Raw genomic sequence first — 17,139 nt, 5'->3', positions numbered from 1 at the left:
CACTGGTGCCACATAATTTTCTTGCAGGAACTGGTGCTGGCAACGGTAGGAAAACAGACTTTCCTGAAGCAGCTTGAGAAACCTCTATTCCAGGCATTTTCAACCAGTGTGCCGTGGCACACTAGTGTGCCGCGACCAGTTGCAAGGTGTGCCGCGGAGCCAGAGCAGCTTCCTGCACCTTCAGAGAGAACTGTTGGCCCAGGCTTTTCCTAGAGGATCAGTCGTGCTCCGGCTGTGACGTATGCCCTGTAGACGCGGCAGTGTGAAATCATAGGTCACAGCTGGCGCGTCTCACCACCCAGCCAGCCCATCCGCCTGCATATACATCTTCCAGTTCCTGCCTGCATATACAGCTTTCCTTGCCCACCCACATCCACACCTGCCCGACCGCCCACTGCTCAGTATTCGCAGCACTCCACTATGAACAACCCCCGCCACTGAGGGACAGGAAGGAGGACAGCTGACCGGTAGGGGCTAATATTTGTTATTTTAGTTCTCCTGTGGGGAACAATAGGATTTATGTGGGGAGAATAAGGATTTATGGGGGGAACAATGTGAATAATTCATGTGGGGAGCAATAGGATTTATGTAGGGAGCAATAGGATTTATGTGGGGAGCAATGTGATTGTTTTTCTGTGTAGTCCAATGTATGTGTGGATATTTTTTACTATGAGGGCCAATGTGTGTTTTTTGTTTTTTTCTGTGGGGAACTGATGGTGTGCCTTGGCAATTTTAAAATACTGTTCGGTGTGCCGTGAGTAAAAGAAGGTTGAAAATCAATGCTCTATTCCTTGTTTCAAATCAGTGTCGGTCTGTCAAGACCGTAACCTAAGTGCCCAACGGTCGCAATAATAAAGGTTGAAACTAGAGAACTTACCTGACTATAACATCCATAGATGCTATAGCCAAATACTACTTGATTTCTAAATGTGATCATTAGACGTAACAGACGGACTAAAGAACGGCCTTGTTGTAGGTGCTAGTGAGCTGTGACACCTCTGCAATTACAGCTATGGTAACACAAACTCCAACTAAAGACAATCTAAGCAACACACCTGCTGCATATCTGTAGCAGGGCTATATGCTTACGCTGCGACAGTTGTTAAATCGTTGTTGCAGCTGATAGTGGAATAGTTAACTAATTAGAAAGTTTGTAAGTAAAGAGTCTACTGGTGTGAAATTTCTAAGTTATCACCGTAGTAAGTAAACAAAAATCGCTGTGCACAGAAGCGTTTATTTGGTGATAGTCAATCTGATATATTCAGATTGACTAACACCAAGGAAATCATAACTTCTGAAACACATGCTGCCTCCTGTTATGATTGGAACCATACATTCTAGAATAGTGTGAGCGCGTGGCTGGTCAGACAGTGTTATTGTAAAACAGACTTAGCCGACTCACTTTCGTTTTCGTGCAGCGGACATATGTAATCTCAAATCAGCCATCACACCCAACATCGCTTAAGGAGAATCAGGCAGAGGTCCTTAAGTGGACCAGTATGTCCAAAATACACTGCAAGTGGATGCTGTCCCAGTTATTATGTCTACTGATAAAACACTATTAACACCCCTGCCCCCTCCAGAGGCCATGTGTTGTAGGACCAAATTACTGCAGGAAGAGAATGGAATTATAAAATGGCATCCCAGCATGTTATTTTCATTATTTGAACACACCTCTCACTCTTTTATATATATATATATATATATATATATATATATATATATATATATTGATATTGCAAGGACACTGGAGTACCACTGGCTGTCTGTTTGGAAAGTTTTTTCCTGTGTGAATCTGTATGGACAGCTTATCCGTATCTGTATTTCACGTTTGTGTTTGACACATGAGGTCCATTTTTGGCAGGATCTTGCTGTTTTCAACTTCCTTTTGAAAGTTAGAAACATAGGAAATAGCTGAATTCTGATTAATCGAATATATGAGACTGGCTTGAAGCTTCGGCAGTCTTCTTTTTGATGTTTTGAAGTTATTCTTTGAAAAATCCTGAGTGTCCACTCTGATTGATCACATTTTGATAAATGTTAATACCAAAAGACATACCCCTGACGAAGTCTAGTTACTAGACGAAATGCGTTGGGTTGTTATATTTGATGTTATCTCTGAATAGTATATGAGGAAGATTAAAGATACTGCACTAAGTTGCCGATATTCCTCTATCAACTTCAAAGATGGAGTATTCAAAGAGAAATTACATCATTTTGTCTGTGTAATATGATGGACTTGCTTCATTACTTCTGTACATTTTAATAAATTTTTTATGAAAGAACAGTTCATGTTTATGTTTTAAAATCAATGTTAATTGTGAAATCCACTGGGTTCCCTGTATTTATAGGTTAAAATAACCTTTGGGTGCCAATTTCCTTTCTTTTTATATTTTCTGTATCTAGTCCCTCCTAACAAGGGACTTAGTGAAATAGGCAGCCCCTCCCAAGGAGTACTGTATCTTATTGTATCTAAGTAGCCTTAGAACAGCGCAGAAGGAGAGTATTTGATATATATATATATATATATATACATATACACATACATACATATGTACATCCGCCATATAGGCTTAATAGCCAGTCTTGCCCTTAGCTGTGTAAACATCACTAACACATATGAATATACACCAGCTAATACTGTGACAGTTTAGTATTAGTATCAGGGAAATAGCTGAACTGGGGCTTTGAAATATACATATATATATATATATATATATATATATATATATATATATCTCCCCACAGCTATAAATCATATTGGCAGATGGAGATGGATATAAGATATTATATATATATATATATATATATATATATACATATACATACACAGAGTTGGACTGGCCCACAGGGGTACAGGGGAAACCACCGGTGGGCCCCACTGTCTGGGGGTCCCTTCCCCTCCACTATGGATCGGGGTGGATCAGGTTCCAGACTGTGCACTTGAATTGTACATAATACATGTTACCTTATAATGCACAGGACTATGGTGTATTACTCTGGTACATTATCATGCATGCATTAGCAGTATTTACTATACACATTTATCAAGGGGCCAAGCCCATGCACTCTCTCATGGTTAGGCAAACCAATGTGGCTGCTGGCCACACCCCTTCAGGAGACTGGCCACACCTCTAAACATGGGCCCCTACCACTGCATTCCCCCGGTGGGCCCTTTATGCCTCAGTCCGACACTGTATGTGTATGTATATATATATATATATATATATACACATACATGGCCATAGCTTATCTCTGCAGAATGCTCCTGTGCCTCGTGGGGGCCGGTGACGGCTTATGTGGATGATCAGTGTATCATCTATCTTGAGCCTTGCACTTAACCTTCTCCCCCACCCCCAGAGTGGCGGCAGCCCTGGAAACCCTGTGGATTGTACAAAGCAGCGCTGAGCTGAAACCTCCCCTGCCTGACTCGTGGTAGCAGTGAGGGGGGCGAGGGGTGCTTTTCCTGCAAAACTTGTCCCACACTCAGCGTGAGCTGACCGGCCGCTGAGCGATTCTGGGCAGTGGAGAGGGGTGCCGGGCAGCTGCTGAACCGGAGCCCTTTCATCATCCCCACCCAGCGGGGTGAAAGCTGTGTGCCCACTGACTGCCACTGCTGTGCAGTGTGGAGCGGAGAGGGACGCGGGTGTGGAGAGTGGCGCCGTGTGTGGAGATGGCCGCCGGATATATATTTTTCATATAGTCAACCTCCCCACCCAGCGCGACGGCAGTGGAAGCTGGGCACCTGCCTCCTGCCGCGGCTGCACTGAAGCTTTGGGGAGCGGAGAGGGACACCCGCCCCTGAACCGGAGTTCACAGACCTCCTTTCATGCCCTGCTCAGAATATGTGGAGAGCGGGAGGGAGCGCCGCAGCGTGTAACTATGCCCCTGTGGAGAATAATGTTAGCAAACTCCCCCACCTCCAGTGCGGCGGCAGCATGAGCTGCCTGCTGCATATACAGAAGGTGACACACAGAGCGGGAGCTGACCGCCTGCTCAATACCTCTCCTGGAGTCTGGAGCATCGACGGGGCTTCGCTCTGTAAGCGCTGTCCTGCTCCCTCAGCCAAGACTGGAATCAGCGTCTGGCGGGACTTCTTGAATAAGTGCCAACAAGCCTTTGCTGCTTGTAGCAGCCCACACAGACCCAGACCCAAGCTTCTTAGTAAGCTGTGAAGGGCTGTGGTTAAAAAATAAAAGGTAAAAATTAAAAATAAAACAAAAATGCTGGAACTTCAGTCCAGAATATGCAATCCCGGTGAAGGCTCAAAAAACACTGAGGCACCTAGGAGTATGGAGGTGGAAGGAGGGTTACACGTCTAAATATTTAAATGTGCCTATCCCGGCTAACGCCCATCCATATCCCAAGAGTACTCCAGTGACCCCTAGTGGATGAAAAAGAAAAAATAAACTCTAAAAAAACTTTTTAAAAAGAAGCTCTGTAGAGCTCCCCTAGCTGTGACTGGCTCCTCCGGGCACATTTTCTAAACTGAGTCTGGTAGGAGGGGCCTCCATCAAGAAATGTTTTAACTCCTTGTGGACAAGTGGGGCCTTCCAAATGTGGACCTGATGGCATCTCGACACAATCACAAGCTTCCGGTCTTCGGAGCAAGGACAAGTGATCCTCAAGCAGTGAGGAGCCAGCCCACACTCTCAAACTCTTAAAGTGCCAATGGCTCCTGGTGGACCCATCTATACCCCATGGTACTAATGTGGACCCCAGCATCCTCTAGGATGTAAAGAAACCTTGATACGTTTTTTACTGCTTTGTTACGTGTAAGTAAGGTATGCATCGGAGCATAAGTACCGTTCCAATCATTTGGCTACACTAATCATTTATGACATCTGTGTTCTGACCGAAAGAAACCTTGATAAGTCTACTATTACTGTTATACTGTGTAAGTAAGGTACGCACTTGGCATAAAAGTACCCACAGCTTTCCCTGTTACGGTGACAACTTTGAGTATTGTGAAATAATAGGATTTTAATACCTACCGGTAAATCCTTTTCTCCTAGTCCGTAGAGGATGCTAGGGACTCCAAAAGGACCATGGGGTATAGACGGGATCCGCAGGAGATTGGCACACTAAAAAGACTTTAACTGGGTGTGAACTGGCTCCTCCCTCTATGCCCCTCCCCCAGACCTCAGTTATAGGAACGGTGCCCAGGAGAAACGGACATTTCGAGGAAAGGATTTTTGTTTAAACTACATAGTAACATAGTAACATAGTATCTAAGGTTGAAAAAAGACAATTGTCCATCGGGTTCAACCTATTTGTGGTCTCCTATGCACGATTATTTTGTATAAAATTTTGAGAAACATACCAGCCCACACCACAAACATACCATACAACCGGAGTATCCATAAACCAGAACACAGTATGAATTAACAACAACAACAAGCTGAATATAACTAATACACAACCCACGTGTAACAAATATAACCGGTAATATAACAACTGCAAGTAACAGTCCGCACTGGGATGGGCGCCCAGCATCCTCTACGGACTAGGAGAAAAGGATTTACCGGTAGGTATTAAAATCCTATTTTCTCTTACGTCCTAGAGGATGCTGGGGACTCCAAAAGGACCATGGGGTCTATACCAAAGCTCCAGAATGGGCGGGAGAGTGCGGACGACTCTGCAGCATCGATTGAGCAAACAAAAGGTCCTCATCAGCCAGGGTAACAAACTTGTAGAACTTAGCAAAAGTGTTTGAACCCGACAATGTAGCTGCTCGGCAAAGTTGAAGTGCCGAGACCCCTCAGGCAGCCGCCCAGGATGAGCCCACTTTCATGGTAGAATGGGCCTTTACAGACTTCGGCAACGATAGCCCAGCCGAAGAATGAGCTTGCTGAATCGTATTACAAATCCAGCGTGCAATAGTCTGCTTAGAAGCAGGATTTCCAATCTTGTTGGAAGAATACAGGACAAATAGCGCCTCTGTTTTCCTAGTATGAGCCGTCCTGGCGACATAAATCTTCAAGCTCTTACAACATCAAGAGATTTTGGAACCACCACAGCATCCGTAGCCACAGGTACCACAATAGGTTGGTTTATATGAAACAAAGAAACCACCTTCGGCAGAAATTGTTGACCAGTCCTCAATTCTGCTGTATCCACATGAAAGATCAAATATGGGCTCTTGTAAGACAAGGCCGCCAACTCGGACACTCGCATGACAGACACCAGAGCCAAAAGCATGACCACTTTCCAAGTAAGAAACTTTAACTCAACCTTACGCAACGGTTCAAACCAGTGAGACATAAGGAACTGCAAGACCACTTCAAGATCCCACGGCACCACCGGCGGCACAAATGGAGGATGGATATGTAGCACTCCCTTCACGAAAGTCTGAACCTCTGGAAAGACGGCCAATTCTTTCTGAAAGAAAATAGATAAAGCCGAAATCTGCACCTTGATGGAGCCCAATTTCAGGCCTGCATCTACACCTGCCTGCAAAAAATGGAGAAACCGACCCAAGTGAAACTCCTCAACAGGAGCAGCTATGGTTTCAGACCATGAAACATACTTTCTCCAAATACAGTGATAATGTTTCGCCGTAACCTCCTTCCTAGCTTTAAGGAGAGTGGGGATGACCTCCCCGGGAATACCTTTCCTAGCTAACATTTTGCGCTCAACTTCCACGCAGTGAAACGCAGCCGCGGTAAGTCCGGAAACACGCATGGCCCCTGCATTAACAAGTCCTCTCTTAAAGGAAGCGGCCAAGGATCTTCCACTAGCAAATCCTGAAGTTCCGGATACCAGGCCCTCCTTGGCCAATCTGGAACGACGAGTATCGTCTGAACCCCTGTTCGACGTACCTTTGGAATGAGAGGAAGCGGAGGGAATACATACACCGACTGAAACACCCACGGAGTCACCAGGGCGTCCACTACACTGGCCTGGGGGTCCCTTGACCTGGAACAATACCTTGGAAGCTTCTTGTTGAGGCGAGACGCCATCATGTCTATCAGAGAAATTCCCCAATGCCTTGTCATTTCTGCAAATACCTCTTTATGAAGAGCCCACTCTCCCGGATGGAGACCGTGTCTGCTGAGGAAGTCTGCTTCCCAGTTGTCCACGCCCGAGAGGAAGACTGCTGACAGAGCACTCACGTGCTGTTCCGCCCAGCGAAGGATTCTTATGGCTTCCGCCATAGCTGCCCTGCTTCTTGTTCCGCCTTGGCGGTTTACGTACGCTACCGCTGTTATGTTGTCCGACTGGATCAGGATGGGAAGAGCCCGAAGAAGGTTCTTTGCTTGCAGCAGGCCGTTGCATATGGGTCTCAACTCGAGAACATTTATGTGGAGACAAGATTCCTGGCTTGACCACTTTCCCTGGAAATGTCTTCCTTGCGTGACTGCGCCCCAACCTCGGAGACTTGCATTTGTTATCATCAGGACCCAGTCCTGGATTCCGAATCGGCGTCCCTCTAGAAGGTGATAGCCTTGTAGCCACCACAGGAGAAAAATCCTGGCCCTGGAAGATAGACATATTTTCCGGTGCATGTGCAGGTGAGACCCGGACCAATTTTTCAGCAGATCCCACTGAAAAACCTGGGCATGAAACCTGCCAAACTGAATGGCTTCGTAAGCCGCAACCATCTTCCCTAGTACCCGAGTGCATTGATGAATCGACACACTTGTCGGCCTCAGAAGCTCCCTGACCATGGTCTGGATTTCCAGAGCTTTGTCCTCCGGCAGAAACAATCTCTGTATCTCCGTGTATAGGATCATGCCCAGGAAGGACAGCCGAGTTGCCGGGATCAACTGAGACTTTGGCAGATTTAGAATCCATCCGTGACAATGCAGAACCAACAGTGAGAGATCCACATTTTTAAACAACTGTTCCTTGGACCTCGCCTTTGTCAGGAGATCGTCCAAGTACGGGATAATTGTGACCCCTTGCTTGCGAAGGAGGACCATCATTTCGCCATCACCTTGGTGAAAACCCTAGGGGCTGTGGAAAGCCCAAATGGCAAGGCCTGAAATTGGTAATGACAATCCTGCACCGCGAACCTCAGGAAGGCCTGATGAGGGGGGTATATTGGGATGTGTAAGTAAGCATCCTTTATGTCGACTGACGTCATAAAATCCCCCCCTTCGAGGCTGGAGATCACCGCTCGAAGAGACTCCATCTTGAACTTGAACATTTTTAAGTATGGATTGAGGGATTTCAGGTTCAGAATCGGTCTGACCAAGCCATCTGGCTTCGGCACCACAAAGAGGCATGAATAGAACCCTTTTCCCCATTCTGACGGGGGAACTGGTACCACAACCCTCTGTTGACACAACTTTCGTATTGCATCCCTTACCACCTCTCTTTCAGGAATAGAAGTTGGCAAGGCCGACACGAAAAACCGATTGGGGGGCATCTCCTGAAACTCCAGTCTGTACCCTTGGGACACTATGTCTAATACCCAAGGATCCAGAGCTGAACGAACCCATACCTGACTAAAGAATCGGAGACGGCCCCCCACCGGCAGGGACTCCACCAGGGGAGCCCCAGCATCATGCAGTGGACTTGGTAGAGGCAGGGGAGGACTTTTGGTCCTGGGTGCCTGACACTGCAGGCGACTTCCTTCCCCTACCTCTACCCTTTGAAGCGAGGAAGGACGAGCCCTTACCTATTTTGTATTTATTTGGCCGAAAGGACTGAATCTGCTGATGGGGTGCCTTCTTCTGTTGTGTGGGAACATAGGGAAGAAAAGATGACTTACCCGCCGCAGCGGTCGACACCAGGTCAGCGAGGCCATCACCGAACAAGACACTACCTTTAAAAGGGAGAGCTTCCATATTCTTCTTGGAGTCGGCATCAGCATTCCATTGGTGAACCCACAGCACCCTCCTGGCCGAAATCGCCATGGCATTGGCTCTTGATACCAATAGGCCAACATCCCTTGCCGCATCCTTTAGGTAATCTGCAGCATCCTTGATATAACCAAGAGTCAAAAGAATATTATCTTTATCAAGGGCATCCATATTAGAAGCCAAATTTTCAGCCCACTTTGCAATAGCACTACTCACCCATACCGACGCCACAGTAGGTCTGAGCAATGCACCAGTATTTACGAAAATGGACTTCAATGTCGTCTCCAGATTGCGATCCGCCGGATCCTTGAGAGCAGCCGTGTCAGGAAATGGAAGTGCCACCTTCTTGGACAATCGCGAAAGAGCCTTGTCTACATTTGGCGACGACTCCCTTTTTTCCCTATCAGCAGAGGGGAAAGGATATGCCATCAAAATTCGCTTGGGAATCTGCCACCGTTTTTCAGGCATCTCCCAAGCCTTTTCACAAAACTCATTCATTTCATGAGAGGGGGGAAACTTTACCTCAGGTCTTTTCCCTTTAAATAAACAAACCCTCGTGTCAGGAACGTCCGGTTCCTCAGATATACGTAAAACATCTTTAATGGCTATAATCATGTAGTGAATACTCTTGACAACCCGTGGATGCAAAGAGGCCTCATTCAATTCGGAGTCAGAGTCCCTGTCGGTACCTGTATCCGCCATCTGGTTAAAAACACACTTTTGTGACCCTGAGACTGACTGTACCTGAGACAAAGCGTCCTCCACAGACTGTCTCCATGCTTGTGTCTGAGAATCACATTTATCCAGTCTCTCAGACAATAAAGCCACATTCGCATTCATTGTACTCAGCATAGTCATCCAATCAGCAGTCGGCTGTGCCGACAGACACACACCTAACTCCTTTTCTGCACCCCCCATAGCCTCCTCCGGGGAGTAACACCCAGGCTCCGACATGTCGACACCTCGTGCCGACACACCCACACTCACACAGTCCTCAAGCCCGGGGACAGACCCACAGAGATCCCTTAGGGACAGACCCACAGAGATCCCTGTAGAGATATAAGAAAACGGCGCTGGTGAGCAACATGCGGCTAAGCTCCGCCCCCTTCCTGGCGCGCTTTAGCCCGCTAAATTTCAAACCTGCACACTGGCGGGGGAATAAATATATATGTATATACAGCGTCCGGACACCGCATATTGTGTGGTATTGCAGGCATTTAACCCCAGTAACTGCTGCCCAGGGCGCTCCCCCCTAGCGCCCTGCACCCAGCCAGAGCCATTGGTGATGTGTGTGGGAGCATGGTGCGCAGCGCTACCGCTGCGCTGTACCTCGTTACTGAAGTCTTCTGCCGTCACTGAAGTCTTCGGTTCTTCTAATACTCACCCGGCTTCTTTCTTCAGGCTTCTGTGCGGGGGGTGACGGCGCGGCTCCGGGTACAAGCAGCTAGGCGAACCAAGTGATCGAACCCTCTGGAGCTAATGGTGTCCAGTAGCCTAAGAAGCAGAGCCCTTAACTAAGAAGAAGTAGGTCTGACTTCTCTCCCCTCAGTCCCACGATGCAGGGAGCCTGTAGGCAGCAGGTCTCCCTGAAAATAAAAAACCTAACAAAAGTCTTTCCAGAGAAACTCTGTAGAGCTCCCCTAATGTGTGTCCAGTCACTCCTGGGCACAAAAGTCTAACTGAGGTCTGGGGGAGGGGCATAGAGGGAGGAGCCAGTTCACACCCAGTTAAAGTCTTTTTAGTGTGCCCAATCTCCTGCGGATCCCGTCTATACCCCATGGTCCTTTTGGAGTCCCCAGCATCCTCTAGGACGCAAGAGAAATACCTTTATGAATTTCATTCCCACTCCATTTATATGAGTGGGGTATGCTAACTATATTGTATATCAAACATGAAGCAGGTCCCCTCTGAGGGAAAAAATGAGATTTATGGTAAGAACTTACCGTTGTTAAATCTCTTTCTGCGAGGTACACTGGGCTTCACAGGGAATGACATTGGGGGTGTAGAGTAGGATCTTGATCCGAGGCACCAACAGGCTCAAAGCTTTGACCTTCTTCCCAGAATGCATAGCACCGCCTCCTCTATAACCCCGCCTCCGGGCACAGGAGCTCAGTTTTTGTTAACCAGTCCAATGCAGTAGCAGGCAAAAGAGACGACAACTGTTAGTAGCCACATACACCACATTCTCACGACAGGAGAAAGTGTCAGCGGCTAATGCCATACCAACCCAAAAAAGCTAAGCGCGTCAGGGTGGGCACCCTGTGGAGCCCAGTGTACCTCGCAGAAAGAGATTTAACAACTGTAACTTACCATAAATCTCGTTTTTTGCTGCAGGGTACACTGGGCTCCACAGGGAATGACATTGGGGATGTCCTAAAGCAGTTCCTCCCTATGGGAGGGGATGCACTGTAGAGGGTACAAGAACCCGGCGTCCAAAGGAAGCATCCGGGGAGGCGGAAGTATCAAAGGCATAGAACCTTATGAATGTGTTCACTGAGGACCACGTAGCCTCCTTGCCCAATTGTTCAAGGGTCGCACCACGGTGGGCCGCCCAATAAGGTCCAACAGACCAAGTAGAATGGGCCTTTATAGTAGCAGGAGCTGGATGACCAGCCTGTACATAAGCATGTGCAAACACCATTCTAATCCACCTGGCCAAGGTCCTCTTGTGAGGAGGCCAGCCACATTTGTGAAAACCAAACCGTACAAAGAGAGAATCAGACTGTCACAGCTGAGGGCTGGTGTTGGTCTGGGACAGCCTCAGTTGTAAGGGCTGGTGTAAAGGTAAATCTAGGTGGCAGAATAGGATTCCTAGACATAGATGACTTCTACCACCACTGCCCGAAGATGTGACCACGACAACAGAGATAAAATGAATGTTTGTTTATTAAACACAGTTCTGGTGGTACTCCGGCAGTTGAACAGTAATGATATAGGAAGTGATTTAAAAACAGTACAGTTCCACAAGAAATAGCAGTTGTAGTATTCCCTTAGGTGTGGTATCCGCACAAGGCTAGCTTGGAAGGTTAGGAGATGGAACGTCCTTTTACCAACACCTAGGTGCTGTAGAGTAGATGAAAGCTGGAACTGGTCAGCAGATGTAGTACAGAGGCTCAACATACTGCAGAGTGAGTGATACTTGTAGACTGCTGGTTTTGGCGGATAGAACGGGAAATGAAGAACTGTGAATGAAGGGGGTCATTCCGAGTTGGCCGCTCGCAAGCTGCTTTTAGCAGCTTTGCACACGCTAAGCCGCCGCCTACTGGGAGTGAATCTTAGCTTATCAAAATTGCGAATGAAAGATTTGCAGAATTGCGAATAGACACCTCTTAGCAGTTTCTGAGTAGCTTCAGACTTACTCGGCATCTGCGATCCGTTCAGTGCTTGTCGTTCCTGGTTTGACGTCACAAACACACCCAGCGTTCGCCCAGACACTCCTCCGTTTCTCCAGCCACTCCCGCGTTTTTCCCAGAAACGGCAGCGTTTTTTCGCACACACCCATAAAACGGCCAGTTTCCGCCCAGATACACCCACTTCCTGTCAATCACACTCCGATCAGCAGAACGAAGAAAAAAACCTCGTAATGCCGTGAGTAAAATACCTAACTGCATAGCAAATTTACTTGGCGCAGTCGCACTGCGGACATTGCGCATGCGCATTAGCGACTAATCGCTCCGTTGCAAGAAAAAAAATAACGAGCGAACAACTCGGAATTACCCCCGAAGTACGGATGAGCCAGTGTTAACAGCAGAGTTGAATGACACTGGTGATGCTAGAGATCAATGAATTGAGAAAACAGATGACTTGAATATTGTAGATAGCAGGAACACCGATGGCGGTGCACCGATGACAATAGGTAGCTGAGCACCAATGGAAGCTGGTGTTTTTGGAGAATTGCCAATAGCAGAAGGCAATGAGAATACTATGGAGCCAGGCAGGCGCCGCAGGGTGGTGATTGGTGCAGGTCTCTGGAGAACTGGAAACTTCAGGAGCTGGAATACCTGGAACACAGTTAGAATCACAGAGAGCAGATACAGGATACACTGGTAATGACAACCAAAGCACTGACAACTTCCTGGTCTGAGATCAGTCCCTTTATACTCTCAGCAGTGCAGGGATTGGATCAGCAATTAGGCAGAGCTCAGCGAGACTGTAGATTGGTGGAACTATGATCATGTGATCAGAACCAACATGGCTGCGCCCATACTGGTTCTTGGAGGGAAACCTGGTTTGTAATTCCATGTAGACCTTACACAGCAATGGCGGCAGCGGCCGCAGGACACAGTGAATGTTAAACTGCACAATAACCTCCCAGAGCCGGCGGTGGAAGCTACAGCGGGTGAGAGGCGCCGCACAGACATGTAATGCTTTACTGTAATGTCCAGTAGTCCGGATCGTGACACAGACTTCCTGATAGTAGCTGTCCTCTTCACATAGATTCGGAGAGCCCGTACCACATCCAAAGACCGCTCTTTGGAAGACAATTCAGGAGAGACAAAGGCCAGAACCACAATCTCCTCATTAAGGTGGAAAGAAGACACTTAGGTGTGTTCTAAGAACCGCCCGGTCACGGTGAAAAATCAGATATGGTGACCTACAGGACAAGGCACCTAAATCCGTCAAAGCCGTCAAAGCTAATCAGGCTAAATCCTGATATACACAGTGGCTCTGAACGAGGAGATCTGGGTACTGCGGAAGTAGAAGGTGACGCTCTATCGAGAGACCCTGAAGGTCAGAGAACCAATGCCGTCTGGGCCACGCTGGAGTGATCAGAAGTAGGATTCCTCCTTCTTGCTTGAACTTCCTTATTACTCTGGGCAGGAGTGACACCGGAGGGAACACGTATGGCAGACGAAAGTTCCATGGAATTGCCAGTGCATCCACGAATGCTGCTTGAGGATCCCTTGTCCTTGCTCCGAAGACCGGAACCTTGTGAATGTGTCGACATGCCATCAGGTCCACATCTGGAAGGCCCCACTTGTCCACGAGGAGTTGAAACATTTCTTGATGGAGGCTCCACTCTCCGGCGTGTATGTCTTGGTGACTGAGAAAGTCCCCTTCCTAGTTTAAGACCCCCGGAATGAACACTGCCGATATGGCTGGAAGATGGCGTTCCGCCCACATGTCAAAAGCCGACACCATGAGAGCTAGCACTTGCATTGCCTAATGTATCGACACTTGCATACGAGATAGGAAGCATCGAATCCTGTCCTGAAGCTTCAGGATTTTCTCCTGAGACAAGAACAACCGCTGGTTGTGAGTGTCCAACAACGCCCCCAGGTGCACCATGCTCTGAGCGGGGACGAGGGAAGATTTCCTCCAGTTGATGAGCCACCCGTCGGCTTGCAGAAACTGGATAGTCAGATCCAGATGGCGTAGGAGAATTTCTGGGGAATTTGCCAGGATCAACATGTCGTCCAGGTATGGTAGGATCCTGACCCCTCGACGGCGGAGTACAGCCGTCATTACCGCCATGACCTTGGTGAAGACTCACGGAGCTGTGGTCAAACCAAAAGGTAACGCCCGAAATTGGTAATGGAGGTTGCCAAATGCAAACCTCAGCTACTGCTGATGCAACACTGCAATGTCCAGGGAGACCATATAATCCCCAGGTTCCAAGGCCAGAACAATAGAGCGAAGAGTTTCCATACGAAACTTGGAGACCCTCACAAATTTGTTCAAGAACTTGAGGTTGAGAATGGGCCGGGAGGACCCATTCGGTTTAAGGACTAGGAACAGCGATGAATAGTACCACTTGCCTCTCTGAGCCAGAGGCACCTTTACTACCACTCCTGTGTCCAGGAGGGACTGTACCACCAAATGAAGAGATTTTGCCTTCAACTGATTTGAAGGGACGTCTGTCAGGCAAAATCGATGAGGGGGACGATTCTTGAAGGATACGACATAACCTCGAGTGACGACTTCCCATACCCAGGCATCGGAAGTGGTCCTCAAGCATTCCTGGGTATACCCTAGTAGCCGGCCCCCCACCCTGGGATCCCCCAGAGGGAGGCCCGCCCCATCATGCGGCAGGCTTGTCAGTTTTGGAAGCAGGCTGATGGGCAGCCCAGGCCCGTTTGGGTTTGGGCTTATTGGGTTTGGAAGTGCGAACCTGTTTCGGGTATGCCTGACCTTTTGCTTTACCTGAAGGACGAAAGGAGCGAAAGGGAGTACTCTTAGCCTTCGGCACCGAAGGAGCAGTACTAGGTAGACATGCTGTTTTAGCAGAAGCTAAGTCAGCCGCTATCTTGTTGAGGTCTTCTCCGAAAAGAATGTCTCCCTTAAAAGGGAGTACCTACATGGTTTTCTTAGGAGTCCAGATCCACAGACCAGGACCGTAACCAGAGAATCCGGCGAGCCAAACTGGACGTAGTAGAAGCCTTGGCCACCAGAATACCGGCATCAAAAGCCGCCTTCTTAGTGAAATGATATGCTGTGACAATATATGAGAGACATTGTCTAGCATGATCAGAAGCGTTGGAAGGCAACTCCGCCTCCAGCTCCTGAGCCCACACTTCAACAGCCTCTGCAGCCCATGTCGCTGCAATGGAGGGCCTATGTGCAGCACCAGTTAGGGTGTAAATTGCCTTTAAACAAACCTCCACACGCTTATCCGTCGGTTCTTTCAGAGACGTGACGGTAGTTACCGGCAAAGCTGAGGATTCCACCAGCCGCGCCACCTGCGAATTCACTGGTAGGGGTGTTTCACAACTTTACTTAGCTCCACAGCGGGGGGGTAGCGAGTCAGCATCTTCTTGTGAGGCGTGAATTTCTTTCCTGGATTTTCCCAGGACTCCTGACGTATGTCAACTAATGGTCAGAATGAGGTAAAACTTGTTTAACCACTTTCTGACGTTTAAACCTGTCCGGTTTCTTAGGGTCATCAGTAATTTGAAGAATGGTCCTGATAGCCTCCAACAAGTCAGGAACATCCACCTGTGAAACAGATTCCCCATCAGAAGTGTTGGGATCAGAATCTGTGGGGTGAGTATAAATGCCATCCTCATCAGACGAGGTGCCTGGGACGTTGGTGGATTGTGAGGAAGTAACGGCGGGCGAGGGTTAGACTTCAGAGTAGTCAGTTATTGGTTCAATTGCGGTAACTGAGCAGACAGTTGATCTGCCCATGGCGCATTAACTGCAGGGACCATAAGCGGTTGTACCGGCACAGGAGGTCCCACAAGGGGCAACAGTCTAGTTACCAGCGTATTAAATAGCGTGGAGAAGGTAGCCCAAGGTGGGACATTTTGATTCCCCGTTGCTACGGTCTCACTTGGGGGTAAGGATCCCCCAGAACCTGAACCCTCAGCTGCTACAGTATGTTTTCCTCAAATGTGTCTGCAGTGTCACCACCACGCAATGTGGGATCAGCCCCAGGACCATTGCCCTTTGTAGCTGACATATCCAAAAGCTCAATGCAAGGAAACACAGTAAAATATCAGCAGCACAATACCTGACAAGAACCCCCTGTGCAGTGTATCAGCGCAAACAGGGAATTCAAGAGGTATATGGTGACTAAAAATCACAGAGAAAAATACACGCTGAGTATATCCTGTGAACTACTGTACCTATATTAAATGATAAACCTGACGCACTTAGCCCCCTCAGGTTATAGAATATAGGGATAGCAATCTGAGTGAGATACATGAAATGGAGGTCACACAGCAGCTATATGCACACACACATAGTCACATTGTACAATGCAGAAATTATGACATGCAATAAAACTGCACTGGACTAGCAATACAGAGTAGTACTAAGTATAGCCATACACTCAATAGCTATAACAATGTACAGTAAAGACTGGATGTATATCACAGAGTACTTGTCCTATACAGTATAACCCTGACTAAATGCACTCTTTCTTATTTAACACTGTCAGCAGACACGTAGAATACTTAAGTGTCCTGTAAAATGCACAGTGCTGACATGCAGGAGGCTTTACAGAGGAGGATTTGCCCAACCAGTCCCAGGATCAGCTCAGCATGTGCTAATGGCGCCCAAACGCTGACCGGTAGTTAGGGAGAGAGAGAGATATGAAGCTCCAGGGAGGAAACATTTACTCTAAATGGCGCCCTGGGGCTGGGGAGGGGCTACAGGTCAAAGCCTTATCCCCCTGCTGGACTTCACCACCGGGTACTGTGGGTTTATATAAACGGTTTATGAGAGAAAACCGACATGTGCCCTTGCCGTGGTGGTCTAGTGGGGTCCCTATACTACCACAGTATCCACAAGGGATCGCGATTTACAGCGGGTTCCGCCGGGGAGACCCACTTACCTTCTCCCTGAGTGCGGCCACGCGATCCAGGAGAACAGCGGTCGTGTGTGT

At 48.0% G+C, this 17,139-nt stretch overlaps 1 protein-coding gene across 1 annotated transcript in view; it reads right to left on the bottom strand.

Annotated features, from left to right (window-relative positions):
- Window positions 1-17,139, bottom strand: part of LOC135046821 (phospholipid-transporting ATPase IK-like) — a 1,701,102-nt gene that overhangs the window by 951,545 nt on the left and 732,418 nt on the right. The window lies entirely within an intron of this gene.

The sequence above is a fragment of the Pseudophryne corroboree genome, chromosome 1 (assembly GCF_028390025.1).
Source record: "Pseudophryne corroboree isolate aPseCor3 chromosome 1, aPseCor3.hap2, whole genome shotgun sequence".
Classification (NCBI taxonomy): Eukaryota; Metazoa; Chordata; class Amphibia; order Anura; family Myobatrachidae; genus Pseudophryne; species Pseudophryne corroboree.
This window is presented reverse-complemented; position numbering and strand designations above follow the sequence as displayed.